The sequence below is a fragment of the Protopterus annectens genome, chromosome 2.part0 (assembly GCF_019279795.1).
Source record: "Protopterus annectens isolate FY-2018-M chromosome 2.part0, PAN1.0, whole genome shotgun sequence".
Classification (NCBI taxonomy): domain Eukaryota; kingdom Metazoa; phylum Chordata; order Ceratodontiformes; family Protopteridae; genus Protopterus; species Protopterus annectens.
Window position 1 is genome coordinate 1,519,303,338 of NC_056728.1, and position 19,523 is coordinate 1,519,322,860.

Genomic DNA, 19,523 nt, shown 5'->3' on the forward strand with positions numbered 1-19,523 from the left:
CTGATCCTACAGACATTGCTGCTTTGCAAACTGACAACCACCAGTGCAAAGAGAGATCCCTACCCCAAAAGGAGAGATATCTATACCAAGGATTGCAACCCCCCAAAACATCTGCCCACCCAAAGTGAAAGACTCCTCAAAACCCCAAAAAAACAGCATCTCCATGGCTGTGTGTCCAGCCCCCTGTGTGTCACCCACTAACTCAACAGCTGTAGTGTAAAGGACAGCAGGAGGATTTAAACCAGCTAGTCTGTGAATTGAAATCATCCTCAGGACTCAACTGACTGGTGCTTCTACTCATCTCACAGCCTTACCGCCTAATCGCTTGACAGACCTTACCGCCAAAGCCATGGACAAATGGAATCTGGAAGGACATGGAGAATATCATAATAGAAGATTTGGAATCAAAACCATTTGAATTTGCAAACTTTGGAAAAGGGGCAGAAAGGCACTTTCAAACTTTTTTGATGCAAGCACAGTTGCCAAACAAAGGGATGAGGCCATCCAAGTCCATTCCTGAGGGAAAGGCAGTCCACAATGCCTACCCATACCCGAAAATACTCCCACACCGAATCATTGATCATTGAATCACATCACTAGTAAATTGATACCCAAGCCACATGATCAGCAACTCACTGGTCACAGTTGCTGTGTCAGGCCGTCAGCTGGTCAAAATCATGTCACAACAAAACTCAGTCTGGTTCTCAAGGGCTTTTGGCATCTACTTTTCCTTATTACAAAGCAAACACAGCAGGAAGTTTAAGCACTGATGAGAAATAGCATGACAAACTTTGCAGTTTAGTAGTAAACACAACCACCCAGAGTAGAAAAGACAGGTCTCACAGAATCGGATAACTGGTGCCAGAGCCATGGCCCAAAGTTAAAATCCAAAAAAGAATGCCAATGCTGCATAGTAAAAACCCGGGAAAAAACACCATACCTAGGGAAAACCACTGAGCACCACTGAGCACAGAAGCAGAGTTGGGGACCAGGGGGCCCACCAGTCTAGTAATTGTATCCCATGTAGCTAAGTAAGTAAGTAGGACCTTCACCTTTGCCCACTGCCACATGAGACCTGAGGATTCTCATCTAGATCAAGGGAGTCATAATCTCCCCATATTCTATCACTCATCGTGAATATGTCAATACTTGATGCCATATCTCGAATGTATCTGACCCGACACTTGGTAGCAGGAGGAGAGGCAGTTCCTCCCCAACCAAAAGGATAAGAACAAACTCAAACATCTGTCCTAAAAGGTCTCGACTGACAGAACTCTTGCTGCTCTCAACGCTACCGGCTGGCTCTGATTGACCTACTATACTGGGCTCAGCCCGTACCAAGCCCAGAATTGAAGCAATGCTTCAAAAAAAAAAATCCTCAGATCCCAGAGGGTGGGGGGGGGGAGACTCGACAAGCACGTTGGATTGACAGGACAGACATTAGAGGGGATTCAGAAGACAACCAAAAAAAGACCTGTTGAATAAAAAATAAAAGTATATGGCAGAGGTGAGAGCTTTCCTGGCCTTTCAAGAGAAATCTTGACCAATGGATGGGAGATCGCAGGATAGGTACCCCAGGGGCCACCTCAGTGTCACTGTCACCACAGGCACAGCAAAATAATGGGTATCAGTCAGTGGCTAAAAGGAGCAAAAATAAAAAAATGGGCTAGGCTTGTAAATGCCTTCGGGCAGATAGCCTAGTATGAACCTATGAACCTATGAACCTATAATTCAACTGATTATACACTAATTAGCATGCAGTGATGTTTATATGATTTGCACAGTTCTCCACTTCATGCAGAGCTGTTTACTGAATACAAATTGGCACACTATTATGTGCATGTCATGCCACAATGTGAACATGGCTTGAACAAGCCATTTAGGGTTTATTGAATCCATCCCATTGTTTAAAATGAGCAATAGAAGTCATACAGCCAAGCTAAATAATTATTTAAGAAAGGCAGTTCGGTATGCGGATCCCCTCTACCTTTACATACCAACTCACCAAATAAACATAAGAAATACATTTAAAATATTTATTTGTAGAATTTGCTTTATTTTAACATGTTTTCTATTTTTATGACACTGTAGCTCTCTTGTCACATAAAGGAGAACAGCTGTCATGTCATTACTTAGGCACTGTTACCCAAATAGCAGTAAAATACATTCTTTTACTAAGCAAAGGACTAGGGAAAAACTTAATTGAAAAAAGAAGAGCTTGGCTTTATTGCTCCATCCTCTCTTGTGTATCATGTAACAGTATACAGTTCAAAATTTACAAAACAAATTACAACAGTGTAATGCTAATTTTTGTACTTTGTTGTTTACTGGCAAGCATGGAAGACATACAAAACCTTCATTTTATTTTAATGTAAGAAAGTTTGTAAATTTAGTAAATTCCATCAGTAATACATTTGCCAAAACAATTATTTTCCCATCTTTTCCCGTCTAATGAGGAGTATAATATTGTGGAGAAAATAAACAGAGGTGGACTTTCCATGGGGAAATTAGATTTTTTAACATGTCAGTAGATATTATTTTGAGTTATTCTGATGGCAGAATATAGATTCATTTTCTAGGTATGTTTTCTAATGGGAATATTTTAAGCATTCCATACATAATTGGACTTTTTTCAGATTAATTATATGTGATCTTTTAGAAGAGCCTTCCTGTGCTAGGGTATCTTGAGTAAAGACGTCTTCATCTGTATGATGATTAAACCTATAAACTGATACCTCATGATAACAAGAGCAGAACTTTGTATCAAAAATCCATCTGGTGTTCACTGTGTTGCTTAATTACAGTATTTCTTTCAACTAAGTGCTAAGCTAATTTATTCATGTAATTACTGTATTTTTACTAACCATATGGTGATTTTTCCTTGAAAACTGGCATTTTAAGCCCTCAGACTTGTAAGTTTAAAATGTTTTTTAAGTATATCACTTGTCCTTTACTTCCTGTATTTGTTATATGTTACTATAATATGTCCATGTAAGCCAGCAGATAGTTATATACAGTAGTAGTAGTTATGCCACAGTACAACAGATGTGTTCCTGCAGCAAGCTGAAGTTGGAACTCATGGAGATAGGAATTATAGGAATTATACACTGCTTTGCTACACGTTAGACTAAACATAGTACATTTTTTTGGTGTTACAGAGAGCCTATTTCAATATTCTTACAGCTGCATCATGTTCTACATGACATTACAAACAGTAAAATACTGAAACAGAAATAGCATATATGTATGGTACCAGGCCATGTCACAGCCTACAGTAGTATACAGGAAAATTTTGCATACGGAACCAGCAACATCTAAAGACCTGTACTTCTTGTAAAGGTATACAACGAACAATGTAGTATACACAAACATTTCAGTCTGTCATTGACCCAATGAGATGCTGCAATGGTGGAACTGTAATATAAATGCATGTCTTCTCATTTGAAGAAATCACTGAAATGTATTTATTCATAATACCTCCCTACTTTATGCCAAATCCTGGACAAAACTAAACGTGACATCATTATAAGCAGATAGCCAAGGAAAAGAAATAAAATAACAAGAAAGAAAATGTGGGCTTCATTTTCGACAGAATAAATTGTAATTCTGCCATCTTCATTACATTACTAATAAAATATTAAGTAAAGGTTTCTGCATTGAACAAAGCATGTCATCATCTTCTTTCGGCTGTTCCCATTAGGGGTTGCCACAGCGAATCACCTGTTTCCATTTCTTCCTGTCCTCTGCATCTTGCTCTGTCACACCAACCACCTGCATGTCCTCTCTCACCACATCCATAAATCTTATCTTAGGCCTTCTTCTTTTCCTGTTACCTGGTAGCTTCATCCCTAGCATCTTTTTCCCAATATACTCAGCATCCCTCCTCAGCACATGTCCAAACCAACGTAATCTTGCCTCTCTGGCTTTGTCTACAAACCTTCCAACAAAGCATGCAATACTGAATTTATTTTCCATGGAATAAATTGAAACATCATCATCCATAATACTGCTGCTAATAAAAGAAATAAAATGTTATTAAAGACATCATATGATCTTTAAGGAATAACTAAAATTAGTAAAATTATTTTAACATTACACTTCTGCAAAGCAGCAGCATATTTTTGTAATATTTTAATAATTTATCTAACTTTACATATAAAATAACCTGGTAAACTGCCCTGTCTCCACACTTCTTTAGTTTTCTTTTCCATGATAGAATTTTTTTAACTTTACTATGATTGATCATATCTAATATCTATATCTACATATGGATATCTATATTTATATCTATACATAGAAATTTATTCAATGTTCTGTATATTCTGTCTATCTGTCTAATTGTCTCTCTCTCTCTCTCTGTATGTGTATATATATATATATATATATATATATATATATATATATATATATATATATACATAGGTCTAGGATGTTTGCTCGAATGAGCAAACGTCCGAAACCCAAATGGCCAGGCATACTTACGCGAAAGTGCTTTTCACCGAAGAAGCACTTTCGCATAAGTATGCCTGTTGCCGAGTTCATACTATGGTGCGGATAAGGGAAAATTCCCTTTTCCCCACTGTAGTGCAGTCTCGGAGGGAGAATATTAAAGTAGGGGGTGTGTGGGGGGCAGATCCCCCACATGGGGGATGCAGGGGGGTGAAGCCCCCTGCTAAAATGTCAATGCAGTGTTTTTTTTTTTTTTAGTAGCACGCTTTAACGAAAGTGCTTTTTTGATAAAAGCGCTTTCATTAAAGTGTGATCGGTGGTTAATATATATATATATATATATATATATATATATATATATATATATATATATGTGTGTGTGTGTGTGTATATATATATATATATATATATATATATATATATAGATATATTTATATATATGGATTCATTTTAGAAGCTTGAAATACTGAAATATCGAAATTCAGTATTTTGAGCCCATAAAGTGGAATCCTGAAAAGCACGAAAACTCAGAAGCGCGAAATTCAAAATCTTGCATACTAGAGATTTTGAATTAGCACTTCTGCTGTACACAAACACACACCTTCCTCCCCACACACAAACACAAGCTCTGTCCTACAGAAAAAGTAGGGGGGGCAAGCCCCCATGCACCCCCCATGTGGAGGGCTGCGTCCCCCCCACCCCTACATAAATATTCTAACTCTGAGGTCGCACTACATACAAAAACACACAAAACACCACCACACAAGTTACATTCTCCTCGCACATACACATCACAGGAACAAAATACACTAACACAGACCACAGCCCCTACCCCAAACCCTTAACACATAAACACTTAACTGAATCCATAACCACAGCGAAACACCAGAAGCACTAATTCAAAATCTCTGGTATGCAAGGTTTTGAATTTCGCACTTCTGAGTTTTCGTTCTTTTCAGGATTCCACTTTATGGGCTCGAAATACTGAATTTCAATATTTCAGTACTTCGAGCTTCTAAAGCGAATCCCTATATATATATATATATATATATATATATATATATATATATATATATTTGTGTGTGTGTGTGTGTTTTAAGGCAATGCACTTTTGTAGTAAATAGCCAACACTGACAAAAAATCAGTACTTTAACAGGCATCAGATGTTTGCATTTATAAGGAATAGTTGTTTTGTCATATGTTTTCCATTTTGACTTCTATTCTACTATGAACAAATGCAGTTATTAACTTCCACATTAAGAGAAAATCAAAGTCAAAGAAGATGGCACAGAAAGTATAAGAAAACACTTACCCCCGGATTCACGAAACCTCCGTGTAAGACTTAATATGTCTTACTTGGAGGCTGCAGTTGAATGGTATGACGTCAGTGTGCCATGAATATTCATGAGGGCACACTGACTCATCCATAACTCTTACACGGACTGAGTAGGCAAGCAGGGGGCATGTCCGACTGCCGAGCAGTCTAAAAGTCCACGCCCTGCAAGGTTTTAAAAAGCATAATGTCAACAGACAAGAGCGAGTTCGCTCAAATGTACTTTCACCCAACACCACACTCCCTGACACTGTAAACCCCCATCACAGTTATAAAACGTAAAATATTAATTAAATTTTTTTAAATCCACAATATAGCTGCCCGTATTTGCTCTTGTTTGCGCGGGTGTGCCCATTGCTTAACCACAGTTAGCAATTGTGACATTGAAGAGCATATAATAACTACTTATGCAAATTAATCCAAATAACAATAGTGTAATGGTAGAGCGTATGCACAAAGAGAAGGTATTCACAGTTCAAGTCCCACCACTCCCCTTCTTATTTATGTTTTACATCAGTATTTGTAATAATACCAGACATATATGATTAAAATTTTATTAAAAGCAGTGATATGTCCAATGTATCAGTGAACAAAATATATATTTTTAAAGGACCCAGATATATAATAGACTGCTGTTAAGCAATGTTTTACACAGCTAAACACATGTGCCCATAGTTTAATAACGCTTTACCCATCTAAGCATAGGTGCCCATAGTTTAATAGCACTTTACCCAGCTAAACAAAGTTGCCCATAGTGTAATAACGCTTTACCCAGTGCAGTAGAGTTGCCCAAAGGTTAAAAGCGCTTTACCCAGCGCAATGTGTTTGCGCGGATGTGCACGCTGCGCCAACCAGGGCACCGTAGGGCACCGGGGAGCAACATAGAGCTAAGTTGCTTAAATGCAGCCACACCCCCTAGCCTGTCTAGACAGTATTAAAATAAAAAAATGACAAGGTTCGAACCCAGGACCCTTTGCGTCATAATCAAAGTACAGAACCACTAAGCCATGACAACATAGGGGAAGTATCCACTATTAACATTCATAAAATTACGAATGGTAGTTTAACCATTACTAAGCAGGTCTGCAGTCAGCCGAGAATTTTACAAAATGGCCAATCACAAAAAAATGTGGGAAATGCGGCATATTTAAGCCCCATAGGTGGGAATACTCACCATAACTGATTGTAGCTCACATTTGCAGTCAGAATGGCAGGTGCAGGAGGGGGTTCACGCTTCCGAGTGCAACACTGGGGCATAGAGGAGTCCAAATACATGGTTTGGCTCCTTGCCACTGTCACGTGACAAGACTCCTGCAGGGCCATTTCCAAGGGATGGAGTACAAGGCAGAGACTTGAAACCAGTTAGCTCGTGACCTCACCAGTGCCACAGGCATTCCTTGGACTGGTGACCAGGTCCATCACCATCATGCAGACCTGAAGAGATGAAAGCAGGACCGCCAGAACCAGTGGATACAGGAGGCCCGTGGGATGCTGAATGCCCCACAACTGAGTATGTAGCCATGGAATGCAGTATGTAAGAATTGATAATGGAGTATGTATAATGGATAGGTATGTCTCAATATCCCTTCATTTACTTTACAGCTGCAGGTGACCATGCTGCAAATCAGCAAGCCTATGCTGATAGGCTGCTAAGGCTGCGCCACCAGGCAGGTTAGTGATTATTCTGCATGTATTGTTATATAAAATATGGGAGGGAGCATGAAAGAAAGTGTTGTAGTCCAATAAAACAGCCATAGAATTGTCTGAATAAGTCCTCTGCATGTACTGTCAGATAAAAATGTCAGAGAGGCAGAAAAAGAGTGTAGTAACCCATAAAGAAAGGTAACATATATCTGGAATAATATCCCTGCAGGCACTGTCATATAACATAAGTGAGTGAGCCTGAAAAAAGATTGTTCTAACCTATTAATAAAGGTTTAATATGTCTTGAACATGTCTGCCATAAACACTGTTAAAACAAATAAAGGAGTGAGCCTGTGGAAAAGTGTGCAATGTCATAAATAAAGGTCTAAAACCCAGAGTGTGTTTGTGTCACAGTCTGAAATGTTGTTGTACCTTTGCATTATACAAAAAGTACTGTTTCAAAATGTGCTGGCAACCCAGAGTTATGCAGTCCCATATAAAGTGGGTGATGGAAGTGCTAGTAGCTGTGAAACATATATACAGTCCACAATAGTCAGTTACTGGCTGGCATGAACAAGTAAACCTGCACACGTGTAGCATGTAATTATTCACCAGAAATGTGAGTGTGTGTCAAGAAATGCAGGGTTCTGTACAAATCGAAGTGAAAATGTCATGTGAAAACATCCCAGATATGTAGATAAAGAAATATAAATGCAAACAAGAAATATGTAGCAGTAACATCTGCATCCCAGACAATTAGTATGTCAGATATAGGTCAGGCATATATTGAACTAGCCAAACCCATGACACAACCTAATGTATGGTGGCAAGTGTAATAATACAGGTAGGGGATATACACTTGCTGTCACTGGGAATGTAGTGTAGACTAAAAGGTCATTATAAGATGTTAACCAAGGTTTTTTCTATACCCTACTGTATGTGCATAAACTATGCAATTCCACACCTCAATGGGTATGTGTAATCTTAAATATTTGTTGGGACATATGTCCTATTGTTTTATAAATATTTGCATTGATGTTGATGCATGTGCCCTGTTCAAACACCACATTCCTGGTGGCCTGTTGCTACCAAACATCTCTGCATGCTGTTGGAATATCCACTGTCATTCAATATATGCATGTGTTATGCTTGATGTTCAACTGTTGGAACCTTGGTGTGTTGGGTTAATGGGAATATTACTGCATGTTGTTACAACTAATCTGGAATGCTGTTGTTTATGTTGTAATTAAACACACATAATCACAGAACGTATGGGAAGGCCGGTCCCAGTGGACCCACCTGTCCCTCCTCAGTTGGCGAGTGCACCTGGCACCAGCAGCTCCAGGCTCCCCTCCTCCATTGGTCCTGTGCCACCTTTGGGTGGAAGCACTGCAGGGGGTGGGGCTCGTTCCCCCGTGCAAGCATGGGTGGGGAAGGGCCACCTGTCACCCTTCGAAGGGTCCGGGCTGTGGTGCGTAGGGAGATCCAGTGTTCAGTCGCTGATCCCCTATGCCACCTTGAGGCAAGAGTGGCGCATCTCTTGGGTGAGCCTGCCTGTCCTACTCAGCCCCCAGCCCAGCCACCCTCGGGGCTGTGAAGGTGCAGTGATGAGTGCCCAAGGGTGGGGATCTCAGTTCCACTGTTACCATCTGTGGGCTCATGGGCTTGCGATTTCCAAACAACCTTCCCCGTCAATTGTGTTCACCCACCCCATGTGTCAAACTCCGCCCCTGTATGCGTCTTGTTTGTCTTGTTTGTTTACCTCCCCAACCTACCTCCCCAAATATACCTACTTCCTCTACCTCACATTCCACTCTCACCTGAAAAAAAAATAAAAAAAAGGCAATCTGTTCCCACAAAAAAATTATGCCCCATACATAGCTGCCCAATTTGCAAACATGTCCACTAATTGGCAGTACAACATATTTTGTTGTCCTCACCCCTCTCTCAGGGGTGGAAGGTTTCAAATTTCACACCAAATTTCATACATATGCACAGCTGTTGCTGGTAAAGAGATGAGCAGCTATGGACCTTCCCTACATCCATCCTGCACATTCCGAGCTGGTTTCCCTACTGTCTTTCCCTCTTTGTGCCCCCTTTTTCACCACTTTCCTATCTCCCCATTTTCTTTTCTTTAAAAGAAATTAGCACGGGGGTAAGCGGGAGTAAGCAGTTTTAAGCAGTAGTTAGCGGTGGTGAGCGGGTGTGAGCTTGTGTGCGCTTAGCTAAGGATTGCTGAGCATCACGCAACCCCACGCAAACCCACTTACAACTGCTTAAAAGTGCCTTAGTCACTCGGTATGACAAGGCCCTTGTACTGCTCAGCAGCAAAATAAAATACCCTTGCCAGTCTCGAACCCGGGACCTTGGACTCACCAGTCTGCATGAAGTACCACTACACCACAGCAGCTATACAATAACTTAGTGCTGAAAGCAATATATTATGCATTGCCATGAGTGAATGTAAAGGGAAAATAGGAATGGCATAACACAAATCTTGTTCTGTGAGCCTTAACCAGCAAGCGTTGTTGAATTGCATGATATGACTGTGAAAAGAGAATCAGCCATGCTAGTAGGGAATAAGGTTACAGTAGCAGCTTACAAACCCCACACACTATCAGAGCAGGATAAACACTGGCATATTTGCATAGGTCACAGGCCAGACCTCCCAACAGTGACTGCTCTACAGTGATGACCCTGATTTGTAATCAAATGTTAGCTGTGCCCCTCTGACTCCCTGTGAAATGTACTAACAGTAGGCAGAAAGGTGTTGAATCTCACTTAATGACAAATGTCAATAAGTGAGAGTAGACACTGCTTGCACATCAGAAAAGGTGTAGTAATAGATATGCTCTGAATCCCCCAAAGTCTGAACTGCAAAATGTCTGAACTATATGACAGGTGTATCGCAGTTATATGTACCTTTCCCTGATGCTGTTCAAATATATACGTGAGAGTATCTGAGGCCTGGAAGAGTCAGAAACACACAGGCATATCAGGTTGTCTGCTGTTACACACTCTGCAAATAGCTGTAGAATGAATCCCACAAGCATGCCCTTATGTAGAAGTACAACACAGAAATATCAAAGGATGTTGCCATGTACTGCTAGCAACCACCTGTGACAATGCCATTGTTCAGGTGCTGAAAATACTGCTGTGGTGCACAGTCAAAGAATACTAGGCTGACCTCTGTCTACCATCTGGATATGTCCACAGGTGGGAGCTACTCAGATAGACTACAAGCCTTCATAGACTTACAGGTACACAGCAACTCTGCATGTTCAGTAAGATAAACATCACACGATAATAAATAATGCACTTTGCAGTTCTGCACTCCTACCCAAAGGTACTATATATCCATGTAGTCAGGCACAACCAAGGGTGTAGGTGGGCATACACAGTACAGAAATATGTCCAGTTGTCCTGAGCAGACTGTGCTAATGTCAACACAAACAAACCACAAACTGGTCAGAAGTAAGTAACGTACTGACAGTATAGCAGTTCACAAACAGTGCATGTGCCTGATATTCATAACTGGTAGTACAACATACTTAGTTGTCCTCACCCCTCTCTCAGGGGTGGAAGGTTTCAAATATCCCACCTAATGTATTGCACATGCACAGCTATTGCTGGTAAAGAAATGGGCAGCTATGGACCTTCTCCACACCCATGGCGTACATCCCAAGCTGGATTCCCTACTGTCTTCCCCTCTTTGTGCGCCCTTTATCACCACATTCCTATCTTCCCATTTACTTTTCTGTCAAAGAAATGAGCATGGGGGTTAGCGGGAGTGAGCACTTGTAAAGAGTAGTAAGCGTGTTTGCACCACTGTGTGCATGTGTGCGCTTAGCTTAACATTGCTAAGATATGATAAGCTACACCAAGCTTAGCTTAGTATTGCTAATATAAAATAAGCTAAGCTAAGCTAAGCTTAGCATTGCTAAGTGTCGTGCCAACCCACGCAAACCCGCTTACAACTGCTTAAAAGTGCCTTAGTCACTCTGTATGACAAGGTCCTTGTACTACTCAGCAGCAAAATAAAATACCCTTGTCAGTCTCAAACCCCACACCTTAGACTCACCAGTCTGCATGATGTACCACTAAGCCACAGCAAATATACAATAACTTGGTGCTGAAAGAAATATAACATGCATTACAAGGAGTGAATGTAAAGGGAAAATAGGAAAGCCATAGGAGTACATTGCAATAAAGAAATATAACATGCATTACAAGGAGTGAATGTAAAGGGAAAATAGGAAAGTCATAGGAATACATTGCAGTAACTACTGTTGTATGCCAGTTAATTCCCTAATTCCAAAAGAAAGTACATGCTCCCATGTATCCAGTGTTAGCATTAGGAGGTGTAAGTAAACTTACACACTGAGAAGAGTGTACTGGAAGAAGCAACAGTCAGGTTTCAGTACAACATGCATTTCACTGGCTACAACCCAGCTTCAGATATGAGACATACCAACCTTCTGATTGACACAACAGTGTCCACAGCAAACAAGCATGGTCCCCACCTTGCAAAACTGAAAGGCCTACGCCTACCTAACCTATCATTTTATAGCAGTGTCCTGAAATCACAGTGAGAACTGCAATTACCACACAACAGGCTGCATGCAATTACTAAATGGTGGGCACCAATTGGTGCAGAGGCCATCACATGCACATGTGCAGATACCTACAAAAGCAGCCTGTACTTGCTGTCCACACATGCAATCATATCATTGCAGCAACTGGAGAGAGAGAGAGAGACAGACAGATAGACAGACAGAGACAGGCAGACAGACAAACAAATGGAGGCAGTTGGAGACACCAAACCAAAAAAAAGAAAAAAAGAAAAAAAAAAACATGTCAACAGGTACAACAGACAGAGGTGGGAAATACAAAGGTAAGGTATGTAACAGAGATGTATTTGCTGGCATCCAAATGATGTGTCTGGAGGGTACTCTACATACTGTGAACCCTCCATATGTGGTAGCAGTCCGTATCTATATGTATATGCAGATGTGCATAGGGCAAGGGACATACTGCAACTGTTAGTGAAGGCTGGACATATATATGTAGTTGAAGGTTGTTATGTGCACATATCTATGTAGGTTGTAGTGTGTGGCATTGAAAACAGCAAGCAATGCAGGTATATGTCATGTGGTGATTAAATGCTGTGGGACTGAGTTACAGCCAGTGAGGCCTTCTACAGCTAATTCGGCCTGAGGACAGCAAAATGCATTATGCACAACACTGTGAAATTCAGTAAGCAGAATAAAAACTAGAATGAACAAAAGATGCAGGGTGGAATCCAACGAGACAGAGCCCGAATAATGAAAAAAATCTTTACTCAATTCAATGATCAAAATGAAGTACAAATACACAGTCCACCTTTAAGACCCATTGTAGATGCCAAAGCCTCCAAAACATTTAGTATAGCAAAATACATTGACAGTATGACTAAGGGGGTCCTTGATAATCGGACTACTATAATTAAGGACTCATGGGACTTCCTTGGTAAAGTTAATCAGAATATGTATGACAGTAACCTCATCCTGGTGACTGCTGATGTCTGTGACCTGTTTTCAGTTATACCACATGATATAGGTCTGGACTGGTTCTATAAGTTTCTATGCAGTAATTTGTCATTTAATCATGACACCATCTTGACCATCCGTACTTGTATGGAGATGGTTTTGGAAAATAATTTCATTACATTTGAAGGACATTTATTTAAACAAAGGCTTGGAGTTGCCATGGGTGCATGTTGTGCACCAATCTTCACCAACATTGTCTTAGCACATTGGGAAGATCAACACATTTTTAACTCTGAATTCAGGACTTCATGGGTATTGTATGGGCAATACCTTGATGATATTGTCCTGTTTTGGAATCAATCAGAACAAAATTTGGATAGGTTATTTTCGTATATGAATAGTACCACCAGTTTTTTGAGATTTACTATGGTCAAGGATCTAGATTATATTCATTATTTAGACATCACCATAAAGAAAGATTATGTGAACAACTGTTTTATTTCCCAACTATATAGGAAACCAACCTACTCTAACACATTATTGCATTTTACTAGTGCACATCCTTTGCACCAGAAGAAGGCCCTGGTTAAGGGCCAATGTGTTAGATTGGCCAGGATGGTGTCTGACTTTCATGACTTTACCAAGGAATGTGACAATTTGTCCAATATGTTTCAGAGAAGAGGTTACCCAGAGCCTTTTCTATCAAACATCATTCAGGAAGTTATAAATAAGAAGACCAGTGGACACTTTAGAGCCCTATTGGGCAGTAGGGATGACCACAACAATGTGAGGCACAATAATACTATTTTTACACATGCACTGACACTCACATATTCTGCAGATTTTGAAGAAATCAAATACATAATACATAAATATTGGAAGGTTTTTGATAATGATATTGGGGTCTTGGACAAGATAGGTAATAGACCTACTATAGTTTATAAAAAGAGTACATCAATAAAATGACTACTTGAAAAAGGCAAACCTAGTCTCACTAGAGGTGGCACGTATAAATGTGGTAGATGTCCTCAGTGCCCTTTCATGATGGATACGGACACATTTAAACTTAAGAATTTTGGATCCATCACTAATAAAAAGAAAATGTTTTGCTATACTAAGAGGGTTGTTTATATTGCGGTATGTAAAAACTGCCAAGGTTATTATGTGGGGAAAACAATAAATGCTTTTAGACTTAGAGTCTACCAACATTTATATGATATCAAGCAGAAAAATATGAAGAATGCTTTATTTAGGCATAGTAATGACCAAAGTAATCACAGTTTTAGTTTTTTTATTCTTGAACAAGCTGATTTGGGACAAAGGGGCGGACCTGTTGAGGAATATTTGGAGTATATTGAGTTAAAGTGGCAGATCAGACTGAATGCATACTCCCCTTTAGGTCTTAATGATAGAATTTCTATAGCACCACTTTTGAAACTTAAACAGTTATTTATGTTTTGATTTATTTATATTGTCATTGGTATTTTTTGCCTTATAACATTCTTTACACGTGACACTATTGATTCAACATTTGGGTAGCTGACTTTATGTGTACTTGCAATAGGGGGAGTATTCACTACTACCTTACACTTCCTGTGATGTTTCTTAATTGAAAGGAAATGATGTGGGGCAATATTTTACTAACTGACTATGTGTGTATTTAAGGAGTTATCAGCCAGCAATTCACTGTTCTGAAGAAGTCTGAGTATTGACAAAAGCACTTAACTTGTTGCTTTATTATTTTTAAACTGTGACTTTATGTGTATTTGTACTTCATTTTGATCATTGGATTGAGTAAAGAATGTTTCATTATTCGGGCTCCATTTCGTTGGATACCACCCTGCATCTGCTGTTCATTTACAACACTGTGAAATATTATTACATAATTTTATGTCTCACAACTGTTTCATAATTGATATTCCCACCATGAAAGGTGGGCAGTATATGTGCCTATATGTGCATGTATATGTACAGCAATGGATGTTTACAAGTATGTGTGTACATATATATATATATATATATATATACATATATATATATATATATATATATATATATATATATATATATATATATATATATATATATATACATACATATATATATATATATATATATATATATATATATATATATATATATATATATATATATAGATATGTAGATATAGAGATATATACAGATATATATGGATATATATAGATATGTACACACACATATATATATATATATATATATATATATATATATATATATATATATATATATAGTGAGAGAGGGAGACACAGGGTCATACGTATTGCAACAGGTGCCTGGTGACCAAGGCATGGACTAAACACCAGTGTTGATACTGCAGTGCCATATCCCATTCCAAAACACTTTACCCACTAACTACCAGATAGGTGGTTGCCTGCCTAACACTGAAGGTGTCAGAAGGGAACATGGGACACAGGTGGACAGTAGCCTCCCCTTTGATATTCACAGTGCCACACTAGTCTTGCAATCTGACTACGTGGTACATGTCATCACAAAAGTTGTGTAATGTACTGAAATATAGGTCAGTGTTCCCCTGTACTCATCACAATGCTCCATGTAGTATGTACCTCACATGACAACTACAGCAAGTGGAAAAGCCACAGACATACCTCACAAAGAGTAATACTGCCCACAAACACCTACCCTATGCAGACTGACTGACATAGCCACAGCTACAGTGCGTTGCATACTGGCCTCCCAGAGGTTACCTCTGCTGAACATACAGAGGTATGTCACACCCATAGCAGTCAGACAACCACCATGTCAACACCTCACAATCCCACCGGGCTACACGGCCTAGGTCGCTAATCCCCGCCACTTCAGTAAACAGCACATGCTGGAGGGATAGGATCCTATTGTCAAATATGCCACACTCTGAAGTAAATCACCCAGCATTAACAAACAAGGCTCCTCAGTAGCAGATGTCATACATACCCCTGATGATTGTTTGGGGGATAGGTAACATGCCCTGGGAATCACCTCTGTGTATCTGGTTGACAGGAGCAAGTGAAATCAAATTACATGTGTGTCAAAGGCCAGGGTAGCATATGGCTAAGCTGCTGTAGGCCCTAGGGTCAATAGCGTATTACTTACCTATGACACAATGCACACACACATGTACTCAGTGCAATACCTGCTATGTGAGGTGGAATGAGTGTGACAGTGTATGTGTGCAAGGTCTGTAACGGTGTGATAGCTTAATGTGAGGTTGTTTCTGTCATCGTCATTTGTGTCCTAGGTGTGAGGCCAGAGAAAGATGTGTCAGTTATTGGGATGCAGACATAGTAGGATGGCATATGTTGTGACGTAGTTCCTTGTGTGCGACTGTGGTGTCCCATCGTAGGCTGAAGCAATACATGTTTGCTCAGTAAGTGGTACAGCTGGTGAATCCAGCTGACATTTGAACTGTTGTACTGCCTGAAGCTGTAGGCCTAAACAGCACAGTATGGTGTATGTTCGCATTCCCTGGTAACACTGTCTTGTGTGTTTCCTGTAGTCTGCACAGTTTACATACCTCAGGCATAGGTATCTGTAAGTAGGGGCACACAGTACTGTAAGGTACACAAGAAATGCTCATCTGTGTCAGCATACATTTGTGTGTTGTATGAATGTCTGATGTGTGTGTAATGATGCCTGTACCATGTCCACAATCACATGTGAGTTGCAGGGTTTGCATGTGTACCTAGCAACATGTATACTCTGTTACAGCAGTATGCCAGCTATATTAACAACTGTGCACATATGTTAGGTAGGGGTATGGCATCAATGACTAGGGTGGGTTACTGGTTATACTGTAACTGTACTTCACATTAATTGCAATGGATGACATATTTCTTCATGCATTAGCTTGATATGTACCCCCGTGGCGAGGCTGTGCATTGGATCCCAAACAGTGTGCCGAGTACTGGTGTATACTGGTTTGTTATATGGAGTGTGGCAGGCACTGTAAGCCAGTTGTGGACTGAGCTCTGATATGTGGTATTGAATGTGTGTTTCCTGTGACAGACGAACAGATGCTATATATGGCAGTTAACTGATATCTTTACTGTATAATGTTAAGTGTGCCACATGACTTGCTCACACATATTGTTTACTTGTCTTCCAGGCTTATGGCTCATCAAAGGAATCCCTCCTACACAGCCACAGAGGAACAGGAAATCCACCACAGCCTGGTTCAGCACTATACCCTGCATTTTTCCAGGGCCAGCCAGCACCAGCATGAGCATACTGCACTGTGGCAAGATCTTGTTCATCAGGTAAATGACATAGGCATGCATAACCAGACATATGAGCAGGTACACCATCACTGTAGTGATTTAATTAGACATGTCCGGCGGCGTGCGTCTGATATCCATAGACAACAGCTTGCCACAGGTGATGGGGTGGCCATACAACCCCCCCTCACCAGAGTGGAGGAACTGCTCCTAAGTGTGGTGGCTTCTGGCCTACAGCAGTAACAACATCACACATGTGTCATCATGGAGGCCGGAGCCACTCAGCATGGTGACATGGAGTGTGCAGGTAACATGTCCCAGCTTTAGACTATTGTTATCTGTATTGTTAGATTATGCATATGTGAGATGTGTACTGTGTTTAGCAGTTGTGCTGCCTATTGTGTGCAATACTGATATTTTGAATAGTATCCATACACCTATGCCTGTTGTTCTACTGTAGTTTAGCACACTAACAGTAGCAATGCCACATTTGTGGCCACTGACAAACTGTTTCATATTCTTGTAGGTCCCTCTGGTGTGACAGCAGGGCAGACGATACATGCTGGTGAGTGTGTTAACACTTTAAAATTGGTATTGAAATGTGCATGTCAGAGGTGAGGTGTAGGCCATGTACACATAACACACCTACGCATAAGGCATGCTGTGCATGTTTTCTATGAGACGTTAAACATCACAGTAAAGTCAGTAGCTGTCTCAATCACATGCAATGCACAGAGCACCAGACACAAATCTGGCAAGACTGTACTGCACATTGGATAGGCATAGTTGACACACATGTACACAGCAGAAAACATTTGTCATATGCAGTACACCTCAACATGCTACACATAGTGTAACCGGACACCCACTGCCAGGTCACACTTCAGTATCCCACATGTCATCCACACACCACACATAATATACCGGAGGGGTAGGGGCCTAGCATGGGGCTGTGCAACACTCTTCAACACATAACACAGTCATGTTAGACAATGCTCCCTATTGGGCACCTCACACTCCCTTGTGCAAGGTGGCTGTGTAATTATGAACGTAGCCACGGCACTGCGGTTCAGGTACAGCATGCTAGGCGGTGGTCTAGCACCCTTTAGTGGCCTTGAGTGACCACATGATGCATGATGATGATGGCTAATGGTACTACACCAAAAACAAAAAGCAGAGCCACCCCATACAGTTACAGTGACCACAGTACTACACATAGCTGTCATTGCTTTGCACCTCCATGTTGTGTGTGTGCACACATATGCACCTATATACATTATGCATAGCATGTTGTGTGTGTGCAAACATATGCAACTATACACAATATGCATAGCAGTCGCATTCTGTACAAAGTGACACATATTTGTTCTGGAATGATATTGGGTATGTAGGTCACATGACACACATTGGTTATGTGCGATGTTGAATGTTGCAGTCATGTACCATGCAATGTCATGGCTGGCACTGGCATATCTGGAATATGACCCACACTCACCATAACCACTGTACAATGGCCATGTCCAGGATTGGTATTCCATCACGTATACATGTACCACTCATCCCATGTGTGTACATAGCATGCATGTGCTACACCTGTGTCCACAATTATCTGCTACAGACACAGACACTGCATTCAGACATGGAAATCCATGTGACACACAGATAACACATGCAGCCATGGTATGTATACCTGTGAGTGATGGTGCACAGGACATTGCAGAGCTTATAATACTTGCACAGAAATGTCGTGCCCTTGTACACATTGTGCTCCAGGGTGTGGGCAATCACTGAACATGTACACACATGCACCACAGCCATGTACACTGTCATTAACTATGGCTGTCTACACTCACACTGCATGGACTTGATCAACACATATTCTGCATGCTGACACATGTGACGTGACTGTTTGCCTTGTGATACTGTCACCCACCTTCAACCACTATTGAGTATGTTTTGGATTGCTGTTGTGTGTGTGTATCTGCTGTAGTGAGGAGTGTGCATGTGTTCCTGTGTGCTTGTGTTCATGTGTGCATGTGTGCATGTGTTCATGTGTTTATGTGTGCATGTGTGCATGTGTGCATGTGTCCATGTGTGCATGTGCAAACCATAAAGTGTGCTTCCTGTCTTCCTCTCACAGGTGCTGAGTTAGGGTTTGGCGAAAGCAGCAGGTGACCTGAAGCCACTGCCATGAATACTGGTGATGATGACACATGTATTTTGGCACAGGGAGATTTGACAGGGTCTGTCATTGGTCCGCCAATTGACAGTACACAGCGTTCAACCCCATCTATGTGCACACTCATACTGTCAATACAT